The sequence below is a fragment of the Lissotriton vulgaris genome, chromosome 3_1 (assembly GCF_964263255.1).
Source record: "Lissotriton vulgaris chromosome 3_1, aLisVul1.2, whole genome shotgun sequence".
NCBI classification, from domain to species: Eukaryota; Metazoa; Chordata; class Amphibia; order Caudata; family Salamandridae; genus Lissotriton; species Lissotriton vulgaris.
Window position 1 is genome coordinate 1,165,199,780 of NC_141689.1, and position 13,094 is coordinate 1,165,212,873.

A 13,094-nucleotide genomic window follows, 5' to 3' on the forward strand; every position below is an offset into this window, starting at 1 on the left:
TGATTTTCTAAGTTCACATTGCAACGGTAATGCGGAATTACTGAAATTGATATGGTATAATTAAAATTTCACCCAGGCCTACCAATAAGTTAGTGGTTGCATCTGAGATAGTTTTAGCACTAAGGGCCTCATGTCACACAAACACAGATATTTGTGAACATAAAGGAACTATTCATTATGCACAAAACCCATTTTATGAGTTGCAAAATTAATTGATTCTGAAAAGAAGTTGAGGAGGGCTTATGAAAAGATTCCTCCATTCCCTTTATAATTCAGAAATTAATTTATTGATAGTTATTGACTGAGACTAAAGATTTTCCTTGCTTACTGATTTTTACAGATGAATACAGACAGAAAACTGTGGCCCAATTCTAAAGGGCATTTTTATGAGAGGTTTGCATCCCACAAACCTCAAAGTCAGACTTATGAAGCAGCCACACAAAACCACTTTGCAAGGCTTTAAATGGCTTCATAAATCTGGTGTAATGCAAAGCATCACAAATCTCTGCGTTGCATTACTCAGGGAGGCATTCCATAGGCATTGTGTTGTTGTTTCCATGCAAATCCCAGGGTTTTTCATGCATTTTGTCAGATTTACCAAACCTTGTACGCCCTGGAATGCGCCAAACAGATACACCTCCCTAGGAGAAGCGTAACAAGGAGAAATATGTTTATTTCTTCTCAATCTTTCTTCTTTCTGTGTCTGCTGCATTTTGTAGCACACACAGTAAGAGAAAAAAGCCTCTCAGGATTGTTTTTGTGCAGGAAGGTGTCCCTTCCTGCACAAAAACAATCCTGCCTACAGGGTGCCTGCACTAGCGTTAGGCTGCCAAAATGGCATCAGCACAAGGGAAAGAACAGGAATGCGCGGCCCTGTGCCACAAATTTCATAAATATGCCCCTAAGATTACTACTTTTTAGTATGTATTCACAAAGGTAAGTTACCACTAGAAACTTTCCTACTAGTAATTTTACCAGTAGTAACTTTACGACTAGTGAGTTTACTGGTAGTAAAGTTATTAGTAGAAACTTACTTTGCAGTTTACCTTTGTGAATCCAGCCAATGTGTTCTCTGTCTGCATTAATTTTTAAAAGTGGAGAAATTCTGAAAATTGTGCTTCTTCTGAGTGACTCTCCATGCTGTCCTTCATGAACAGCTGAGCAGATATACAACATGAGGAGTCAAAAAACAAGATGAGATTTTCTTAAATACAGGCATATGTTAACATAGAGGTCTTCAAACTTTAGTCGGACGAGTCCCCCCATCTAATCTTTTTTACACGTCGAGCCCCCCCACCGCCACTACCAACTGACAAAAAAGTTCTGGAAGCTGCTTCATTGATAGCCATTCCCTCCAGCAGAGCCCAGGTTGTATAGGGCACATAATATTAAATAAAGTAAGAGTGTTTAGCAAACTGAAGTTTTTGTAGTGCATGTGCTTATTCTAAAGTTAAAATGAAAAGTCTCCAAGAAACAAATTAGCACAAAAAATTACATTGGTGCTTAATTTTTCACATAAAACACAAAATGTAGGATAGATTTGAGAAAACACTCCCAAAACACAGGTGTGGGAGTGCTTGTTTTTCTCCACAGAGACAATGTGTGGAAGGGATACCTTGCGGAGGCAAGATGGCGGCCGCTACTAGCGGCTGAGCGGCAGCAATAGCAAGGACGCTGGATTTAATATGATTTTCCGCTTGTAGACCTCAAGCTACTTCGAAAAAACCTCCCGAAAGAAAAGAGAGAGAGAAACCAAAGCCGTAGTCGACGGATGGAGACAACTTACCAGCTTTCATCTGGCCTGATCCGGACGCTGGCGGAGTTGTATGCTGACAGTACTCTGGAGCTTCTTGGCAGTGTACTAGCAGCAGCAGGCGGAGCCGGCGGAGCTCGCGGAGTTCACGGAGCGGGAAGGCGGAGCGGCTCCAGAGGCTCCAGAGTGACCATCGCTCTCGAGATCAAGGCGGAGCTTACAGGCTGGGTGATAGCAAAGCGGAGCAGACCGAGTGAGAAGCGGCGGTTGTGCAGGATGCCTCCGAAACAAAATACCATTGGAAAGACATCTGCCAAAAGGAAAGTGTTGGAAAATACAAACCCCACTTCAAATGTGCAAATGCATCCGGATGGTATTAATATTCAAACCGATACGGACGGGAAAGGAAAAAACAAAACACAGGAGCTAACAAAGGAAATGAGACCCCCAACAGCCAGGACCAGGCTGGCCACAGCCAATTTGAGCATTGTGGATATGTTTAATCGAGCTGGCAAGGAGAAGGAGACTAGAGCTCCAGGAGGCGAGGCAGACATAGAACCGGAGACAGAGGCTGAGAGACTGGGTGAAATTGAACCGCCTGAACCCATGGTAAGCCAAACTATGACTGGTGATTCCAAGGGCATGATTGGGGGTATGATCTAGGGCCAAGGTTCTGCGCAAGACTTGGGCACATTATGTGTGTCAGGGGGCAATGAGAATGATCAGGGTGAGGTCCCTGGAAGTGAAATTAAGAGCCTAGTAGGGGTCAATACCAGCACCGGCACCGGCATCTCCCCCGCACTCAAGAAGGTCATGAGTAGTACAAAAAAAATTATGATAAGGTACAATCAGGTACTGCACAACCAAACGCTATCCTCCAGACAAATATGGATCATAGGAAAGAAAGGGAGGAGGAGAAGACTCCAAATGAGGGCTTTGTCTCAGTGCCGGAGGAAGCAGATTGGTTCGAGGATGAAGAGGAACAAAGTTCGGACATAGATGGCAGTAACCCAGAGACAGAGAGTGACCCAGAGGGTGATCTGGTTACCACGGCGGTTAAAACTATGGCCCCATCTAAAAAGCAGACGAAATTGGCCTGGGACCACTCGCCGACGACACTGCTCCAAGGCAATTCCATTCGAGAACATAACTTTGAGGATAGCCAAGAAGCTAGTCAGCGAGCAATGCTGGAGGCAATTCATCATGAAATAATTGCACATTGGGAAGAAACTAGGCAGGACAGCTTGAAAGCTCAAGCGGCCATGAGGAAAATGAAAAGCGTGGTTAGAAAGCTATCCAAGGCCACTCCGAATGTGGGGGACAGGGTCTCGAACCTTGAGGAAAGAGTTGTCGCTACAGAAAATGAAGCTGCTGCAGCCACTACTAAGGTGGAATCATTTGGAGCTCAGGCACAGGATGTCCAGTGGAAGCTGGAAGATTTGGAGAATAGGCTTAGGAGGAATAATTTAAGAGTCCTTGGAGTCCCTGAAGGTCGTGAAGGGGGCGACGTTAAAGCCTTCATAGTTCACCTATTTGAGAAAGCCTTTCCAGAGCTGGCCAGCTGGAACTGGGCCCTAGAAATTCAGAGGGCACACCGGACACCGTTTAAGATCCGCCGGAACACGAAAGAAGGCGATAAGCCCAGGGCAATTTTGATATTTTTTGGGAACTTTATCCTAAGACAATCCGTGGCAGAGAAAGCAAGACTGGACGCGAGGAGAACTAGCGAGGGGGTCACCTTCTTCGTTAGACCGGACTTTTGCCATACTACGGTGGAGCAGCGGTGGAGGCTACGACAATTAATCAAGCCCTTCCAGGATAAAAAATCCAGGTCTATCTTATAAATCCGGCTCTGCTTAAAGTAATTTATTTGGGCAAAACAATGTACTTTTCGTCAGAAATCAAAGCTCAAGAGTTCCTGGACTCTGTATAGCAGCAGTAATAGAAACAATCTAATTACTCAATCATGTATAAAGTTATAGTGGGGGCATAGGCACCGGGTGGTAGGGCTGTGGTTAATAGCCATCGGTTATATGCTGATCGCTGCTTAATAGATATGTATTGATTTTGTTTTTTGAGGTTTTTTGAGGTTTACACTATTAAGTAGGTATAGTGAGTCCATTGCTATGTTGCACCCATCACATGCACAGACTTTGTCTGCGTGCCTTACCAGGGAGGGTGTGTGGGGTGGGGTTTGAGGGGGGGAGAAAGTTAAGGGGGGGCTGGATGGAGGGAGGTGGGTGAGGGGGTGAAAATATGAAAATGAAGAGAGTTTGTATCGTCAATGTATTCATAAACGTAAGAGTAATTCTGAAACAAAGGTTATATTCTTATCACATACTTACCAGTTATGTAGACGGATTGATGAGATGGCAACGTTTGATATATAGGTATGCCTAAGCTCAGGATTGGATCTCTCAATATAGGAGGACTAAATGACTGGAAAAAGAGGGGTAGGTTTGAGCAATATCTTCGTGTAGTGGGTCTAGATATTATATGTCTACAGGAGACCCACTTACCCTGGAAGAAAAAACATTGGCTCAATCTAAAAGGATACAAAATCTTGTCTTGCTCGTCCCAGACCTCTATGATAAGAGGGGTGGCTATTATCAGTAAGGTTGGTCTAGGGGGGGCTAAACGGTGCAAGGCAGATACCATGGGTAGGTGGGCTATCTGCGAAATGAACTTGGGATTTACTATATGTTCGGTGTATGGGTCCACTCTAATATAGATGATTCAGAGGTCTTTAGTCGTATAGAGAATGAATTGATAGACTGGCCAACCCCTATAGTATTATGTGGGGACTTCAACATCTCAGCTAATTATTCGGATGGTAGTCCCTATGTAGGTAGGAAGCCGAGGGTACATAGAGCAGTAACCTCAATGATGCAGTCACATGGACTAACTGATGTGTGGGGGAATCTAGAGGCAGGTGACCCAGGGTATACATACTTTTCGCACCCGTTTAATAAATATACAAAACTGGATTATTTTATGATTTCGGCCACACAATTAAGTAGGGTGAAAATTATCAAACTCCCGAAAATTGTGTCAGACCACAACCCTCTAGTTCTAACTATGGATATCAATAAACCACGAAAAACCCCTAGGCCCTGGACCTTTGATAGGAAACTATTAGCAGATGCGGAGTATGTAAGACATATGAAGGGTTGGTCCCAGGCCTTCTTTGATGCTAATAGGTATAGTGCATCTAGGAGTGTAGTTTGGGATAGTTTCAAGGCAGGACTAAGAGGGGAGACCATCAGCTATACTACTAGGATTTGGAAAAGGGTTAATCAAGAAAGAGAACTTTTGATGGGCAAGTTGATTGAAGCTGAGCCACAACATAGACGGGATATAACTCTAGGGGGACAATCCACTGCGAGCCTGGAAAGGGTAAATTCAATAAAAGCAGAGATTCAGAAACAACTGGCTAAAAAAGCGGCAGCAGAATATCAGTCGCAGAGGACCAGATTATACCAAACGGGGGAGCAAGCAGGAAGAGCGCTGGCATTACGAATTAGGCAGGTGGCTTCCAAGAATACAGTCACACAAATAGAATATGAGGGTCAAACGTATGACAAATCGAGTGAAATTCTAGATGCCTTTAGGAAATTCTATCAAGCATTGTACCAGGAGGAGGCGGAAGCAGGGGTCCCAAACACAAGTTGGCTGGATATGGGCACCAAGCTACAACAGGCCCACATAGACTCCTTGGAGCAAGATATCACTTTGACAGAAGTATTAGATGCCCTGCAATTTTTGGCGAGTTGAAAGGCTGCGGGTCCTGATGCTTTACCGCTTGAGATCTATAAGAGTCTAAGGGATGAAACAACTCCGATGCTACTGGATTTGTTTAAGGGTGTTATGAATACCGGAGTAATACCGGAGTCATGGACAGAAACTAATATAGTGATTTTTCACAAAAAAGGGAAACCAAAGATTAATCCCGGCTCCTACAGACCAATATCCCTGATAAATAACTCTATGCAAAGATCATGGCTGCTCGCATGGGGAGGATCGTTGCGACCCTGGTTTCCCCCTGGCAGCATGGGTTTATCCCAGGGAGGGGTACTACTGACCATATTAGAAGAGCTATTACTCTATTTGACATCGGGGCTGCCGGGGGGGAGAAGGCCGCAATGATCCTTCTCGACGCGGAGAAGGCATTCTACCGCGTTAGATGAAGTTTCCTATGGAAGGCTTTGGAGGAAAGGGGATTTGGCACAAGATTTCGACAGGCAATCCAGGCAATGTATTCCACACCAACGGCAAGAATCCAGTTGATGGGTGAAAGATCCAGGAAGATAAATATAACAAGGGGTACGAGACAGGGGTGCCCGTGCTCTCCAATCCTCTTTGCGCTATATATCGATCCCTTAATTACCCAAATAATGAATAGTGTTTCCATCAATCCGGTAGTTACCAATGGGTTCCAAACCAAACTTCTCGCATATGCAGATGACTTAGCAGTTATCACTAATGACCCAGAGTCTGCTATGAGAGAACTAGTTAATATTACTGGGAAGTTTGGTTGTTCATCGGGCTATCGTTTAAACGTGGGGAAAACACAAGTATTGTGCTCTAAAAATGTAGCCAAGCAGGATGCCAGGTATGTGGATTCTGTAGTCTACCTGGGTATAACAATAAATGCAGAACCTGGAAAAATAATTAAGGACAACTTTTCACCGCTTATGAGTTCAATGGAAAAAGATTTAAAAAGGATGGACTCACTCCATTTGTCGATAATCGGTAGGGCCAACGTCATTAAAATGACCATGTTTCCTAAAGTGTTATATAAATTCAGGGCAATCCCTTTTAAAATTGAAGAGAAGGTCATCAAGGAAATCAAAGCCATATTCATGAATTTCTTGTGGCAATATGGTAAAATAAGGAGATCAAGCAGATACATGTCATTGCCACAGGAAAGAGGTGGGTTGGGGCTGCCCGATATTAGGAGCTATCACTGGGCATGTCTTCTTATTGATATGGCAATTCTATTCCATCCAGGGGGACCAACCTTCAGACAGGAGGACATACCCTCGATCTTCCAGTTAGCACTGGGTAGCGAAGCAATTGGTGTGTTATTGAGGAGAACTCAGAAGAGTTATTATAAGAAACTGGGCTATAAAATATTGGAAGATGTATGGCGGGTGTGGTCAACTGTCAAAAAAATCCTAGCTATACCCAGGTACCATCATCTTACACCACTTTGGAATTCGACACTCTTCCCAAATCTGAGTAGGGATGGACCTTGGCGACACTGGGAGAGACAGGGTATTGTTACGTTGGGGCAAATAATGGTAAAGGACGAGTGTAGACCCTTGGAAGATCTCAAGCTACGCTATTCATTACAGGGCTGTCAAGAGTTCAAGTATTTACAGCTGGTAAAAGGAATTAAATCAATAAGGCCTCGTATTGTCCTGACAAAGAGTTGTGAATTATTGGAATATTTGAAGGTGGGAGGCCACAGAATCAAGGATATATATAAAATAGTCATAGAAGGGTCAAGAGACGATATGGTTAAGATGGAATCAGTATGGTCCACAAAGCTGGGGGACCCAGAAGTAGATCTGGATAGGGCCCTTGCGATGGATAAAATATTTCTACATTCATCTAACCTAAGGGCCCAACATTTTAAAACCTTATTTAATTTGTATTACACGCCGGCAAAACTGTTCGCCTGGGGGAAGAAGGCGGACAGTAATTGTCCGAGGTGTGGAAAAGGCCCAGCTGATACTATACACATGTTTTTTGGATGCAATAAATTGAATACTATTAAAGCTGAGATAGAGGTGTTTTTAGAGGGGCTGCTAGATGTCAGAATTAATCTATCCCCAACATTGGTGATCATTGGGTGCGATGCGAAACTGAATTTGACTATCGAGGTTGAAGCCCTAGTTTTTATAGCTGCAGCAGTATTGAGGATTTTAATCAGTGCAGCATGGAAGGATATTTATGCACAAACCTTTCAAATGTGGATGTGTAGGATGCTGGGTATACACAACATTGAGGAAGCACTGTATGAGTTAAAGGGCATTAAAACAAGCGAAATGGGTCTACGACTCTGGGCTCCAGTTGCGGCCTGGAGGGCGGCAAGAGTTTAAAGGCTGTTATTTTACTGGGGCTATATTCTGTGTCTACCATTTCTACCATTTTTAAGAACTTTTGGGAAGGTTGGTCAGAGCTCCTCCTTTTTATTAAAATACTGGAGAATTTTTTTATCATTGATGATATATGTGTATTTATGTATTTATAATGAAAAACGTTTGTGTATTACATTGTATTTGTATGAACTCTCAATAAAATAAATAAAAAATAATAATAAAAAAAGAGACAATGTGTGGATGTATTCTTGCTTCTGCCATCCTTAGGTACTGCTCCACTTCCAGTCTTGAGCAGTGCCTGGAAACAGGAGTGCTCACAACATTTTGCAATATATTTTTTGTACTTTCATATAGGACGAACATGACCTAAAGGTATTGGAGAACTTTACAGGAGAATCTTTTACATTACACAAGCACACATTCATTTTTTGTAAGTACAGGGAGATTACGTGATTTGCCCAGAATCACAGGATGTTGAGCAAACATCAAAAATTGAACCTGGTTTCCCAGCTCTAGAGTCATCAGCTCCAGCTGTTGTGCCACATCCTTGCCCCTAAACAAGATATCAGAAAAAGAAGTTCCACAAAACATGCCTTCTGGCGCATTCAAAAAATCCATGATTATGTGGAGTATGGCCCGGTGTTGCCATGTCAGAAGGAAGCCAGCCACAGTTTTCCAAGAAGGCCTAGGGGACATTTACATCATACACATGTGATATAAGTGATTCAAGAGGATATATACATCTTTATTCTCTAGTAGCATCAAGAGTTATTTTGTTAGCAGAGTTGGCTTATAAAGAAGATCGCCTTCCAAAGCTTCAGAAATAGCTGCACAAGAAAAAAATTTAATTTGGTCTACGAAAGAAGCGAGAACAGAGGGTAGGCGCACTTCATAATATTTGTTATATTTGACTTGTGGACTCAGCTCTGGCAATTGGAACATGTTAAACAAGCAAAATTCATTTTTCGTAAGTCACTGGTAAATTAAGTGATTTTACCCAGGATCACACAATGTTGAGCTGAACCCAGGACTCGAACCTGGGTCCCCAGAACCAAAGGCAGCAACTATGGCATTAATGCCAAATCCACTCCTCCTTGAAATATCCAATGTTCCCACTAGTATTGGGACGAAGGGGAAAGGAGCGAGGCTTAAAAAAATAATACAAAAGCTCTTCACTCTTACCTGCCAGAGAATGGAATCTACAGGAAGGATGTAACCATTGTAAACTCCTTGCAGCGAAACTTACTTCCGACGTGGGAAGCAACATGAAGCGCAACTAGACAGAACTTTGGGGTGGGGGGCTAAGATTCCCAGCCAGGGCTGGCTCTAACACTGATCGCACACGTGAGAGGGACAGGTGAGTGAAGTTTTGCATGAACAGGGTGAGTAGTGTGCTCGTGTGACTGCAGGGTGAGGTACAGGGTGCACTCGTGTGACTGCAGGGTGAGGACCAGGGTAAACAGCGCAAAGAGTATTGTGAGTGCAGAGTGATCACTGTGAGTGCAGAGTGTGCGGTGGGCTCATGTGACCGCAGGGTAAGTGGAGGGAGAACGGTGTAAGTTCATGATGAGTGGCATAAGTGTGGTCACTGTGAGTACAGGGTGAGAGGGTGGGTTCAGTGCATAGTGATCAGTGTGAGTACATTGTGATCCCAGTGAGTGCAGGGTGAGTGTGAATGTGAAGGACGAGAATGAGGAGTGAGTTGTCTGAATGCTGGATGCATCCCCAGACACAGTTGAAGTTACTCAGCATGTTATTGAGGCTTCGCATAGGGTTTCAGATATAAGTTAAACTATTGCTTTTATGGCAAGGTCCAGGGATCGAGGGTGGGGGAAATAAATATTGTGCTTATCCTGTAATAAACTTCCAGTCTTGCGATTAGGGTTGCCAGCTCATTATATTGATGTCCCAGAAGGTACAAAAGTAAACAGTCCCCTAAAGCCTACTTTCAGCACTGATCGGTGCACACTTGGAACAGCAAAAATAAATAGAAAGCATTTTTAATTGTGTTCTAAGGCTGCCTGAATGACCTATGACTTATAATTAAAGGGAACAAAGATTGAAACATCACATTACAAAGGAATATATACTATTTTATTTATAACCCTATTTAGTGTCAAGACAGGTCCTTTGCAGGCTCTTTAAACAGCACATGGCTGGCATTTTTATTTTGGTAACCCTTCTTTATATTTCTATTCATGAAATGCATTCTCACATTAAGGTAGTAAAATGTAAAATGTAAGGAATAGTCAGAGTGGGGGCACAGGGAGTACTGGAACCAGAAAACAAACAGCCTCTTTAATCAGTTTACAAAGGTATGTAAATATGCACATGGGGGCAGATTTACAAGCCCTTTGCGCCATTTTTGTGTCACTTTTTCCATGTTAAAAGTAGCGCAAAGTGGCGCAAGGGGCTTGTAAATAAGCCCCACGGTTTTTACCAGGCGCACAACACCCATGGGCTCAAAAGGCTTCAGCATGCATCCCCCCCACCCATCGTGTGTGTCAGCCCCGGCTGAGGCAGCTTCCCATGCACACACACAGACAGTTTTGGGCTGGCAGCCACACAAGTACTTCACAGGTCTTTAAAAGACCATTTACACGTTAATGAAGCTTTGTTGTTTTCCATCCTTTAGAGCCCCTGCATCTCCGTGACCATGAGAATTAGACCCCCCCTCTCCGAAATCGTCGTGCCTGCCTCTGGCCTTTAAAGACCTGTGACTCTTGACACCGTCAGCCGAGCCCCCAGCAGCTGCATTAGCCCGGGCTGAGAGGCACGTCTCGCACCTGGAAGCAACAGTGTGGTGTGAAGTGCGCGCCCCCCCTGAAGGGATGCGGCGACCCCCAGGGGGGCGAGCCCCACAGTTTAAAGACCTATGTGTTAACATATATCTGTATATAATGCTAATACTTACCTGTGGGTGTAATGTTTTGTAATATTTGCCTGCTTTTTTTGTTGCAAAATTGTGACAAACATCACAGTGTAAGTGAATGTTTATCAGTTAACTAAATGTTGAAATTTAACATTTTTCGATTCCATTTATTCCCAAAACACAAAATAAAAAGGGATAAATACTAATATGATGGACAAAAAATAAGTATGGATGAAAATAGAAGGAAATGTAAGAAAATAAGTACCATAAAACTGGAAGTCCTATTTATGACTTCAATTACTCGCACACCCATTGATGACCTAGCGATCACTGAATTGGGGTGGTAACTAATTTTCAAAGGGAAAGGGGTCCTCTTAGGAGCCCTCTCCCTTTGGAAATCGAGTTTAAAACCTCAGTGGGATGTTGTTTTCTGAAACAGAACTGATTCCTTTAAGGAACAGTGTCTTTTTAAAGAAAAGATTTTTAATTTTGGAATGTAGTTATAGGGATGGTGGTGTGCACTTCTTGCAGACAACTATCTCTGTGAACACAGTCACCTACAGAGGATTACAAATTGGCACCTGCTGAAAAAATATTAGTTAGGAAGGACATTCTGGAACTCCCTGTCATTAAGTATTTTGTGAACTGGCCTAATACTTCATTTGTTGGTTTGTAAAATGCTATTCCATTCTCAAAAGTGTATGTGTAATTTGTAACCACTTTTTGCGATTGAAATAATAATACATCAGCACCCTAGCTTTCATACGGGGATGCATGCCAATTATATTCACTCCTTATTTGCAGTTCTAGCTAGTGGTAAGTACCTGGTGTAATTTGTAAAAGGCATAATAACACAAAATGTGAGTTGTTTACACACCAGCCGTGTAACTAATGAAGTTCCACTGCCAGTGGCATGGTTATTGGCCAAGTTGTGTCTACTGTCTGCAGTTTAGCAAGCCAGTAAGTGAATGATGAAGTTTCTTTTCTTTTTGCAAGGCAACCAGCCAAACAGAACATAATTTCTGCTATTTAGCCAACAGCCTGCTAAAAATTAATTCTTTTTTGCTATTTTCCAGACTAGCAGTGAAATAGTATATTAAACCGACTGACATGTAGGACAACGTTTCTGTGTGGTACCCCAGCTGTGGTCCAGGATCTTAACTTCTGTTTCTGCTGTTCACCTCCAGGTGTTATTTGGTCTGCCTTTATTCCATTTGCCCTCTAGGGTCCAGTGGAGAGCTGTGCCTAAGATGGAGTCCTGTTTTCTTCTGATGGTGTGTCCTATCTATTGTCAACTCTTTGTCAAATTGATGGTGTCTATGCTCTCTTGCTTGCATCTGTAGAGCAGTTCCCGGTTGGAAATGATTCGCAGCCAGAACACATGCAAAACCCTTCTCAGGGTGCTGCTGTGAAAGACTGACTGTTTTGTGATGTTACTTTTTATCATCTGCCAGCATGCTGATCCATACTTGAGCATGGGCAGAACACAGCTCTGCTAAAGGCTGAGCTTGGTGCTATACTGAGACGATCTCTACACATTGTTGAGCCTACTGATGGCACTCAAGGCCTTTTTCAGTCTGCTCTTGATGTCACTGCCTGCCCCTTCATCATTTCTGATAGGCCTGTCTAGGGAGGTGAACTCCTCAGTCTTGGCTAGGTCTTATCTATCCACCCTTCCTGGTGAAGGGTGAGGGATGTTTGAGAGGCACGACTTCTGATTTCATGGTGCTGATCTTCGGGCCCGCTTACTGTGCTTAGATGTTGAGATGAGGCATCCTTTCCTGCATGTGGGAGTTAGTGTGAGACAGAAAGTCTAGGTTGCCTGCATAGCCAACGCCCTCTAGTATAGAGAAGGTCCACACACAATAAAAGGGGGTTCCCCAAAGAGATTACTGATACAGGCAGGAAGGGAGGGGATTAAAGCAATATAAATCAAAAAAACAAAACCCTGCCAAGTAAAATCACAAAAGGTCCTCTAAGGGATCCAAGACTGTTATACACGGAGTAACATTAATTAAGCATCAAAGCCAATGACATCAGAGATATTTAAATCAATCCATGTTTTTTTTTTTAAATATATTTGTTTATTTTTATAGACTCTGACATTTCTAAAATACATTCAATATTTGAATACACAGGATTCAATAGATAAGATAGACAACAATATTTCATATCATTTTAGGGGAGAAAAGTATATCCATACTTTGTCAATGTTCCACTCTCTCCTGGACAATTCTGGGGACTTATCAAGCATTCATATCTTCAGGGAATCATTTATACTCACAAACATTCATGCAATTCAATCATAAAGGTACAGCATGGCCTGCAACAAAGAGATAGAGTTAAGGTTGCATGGACATGG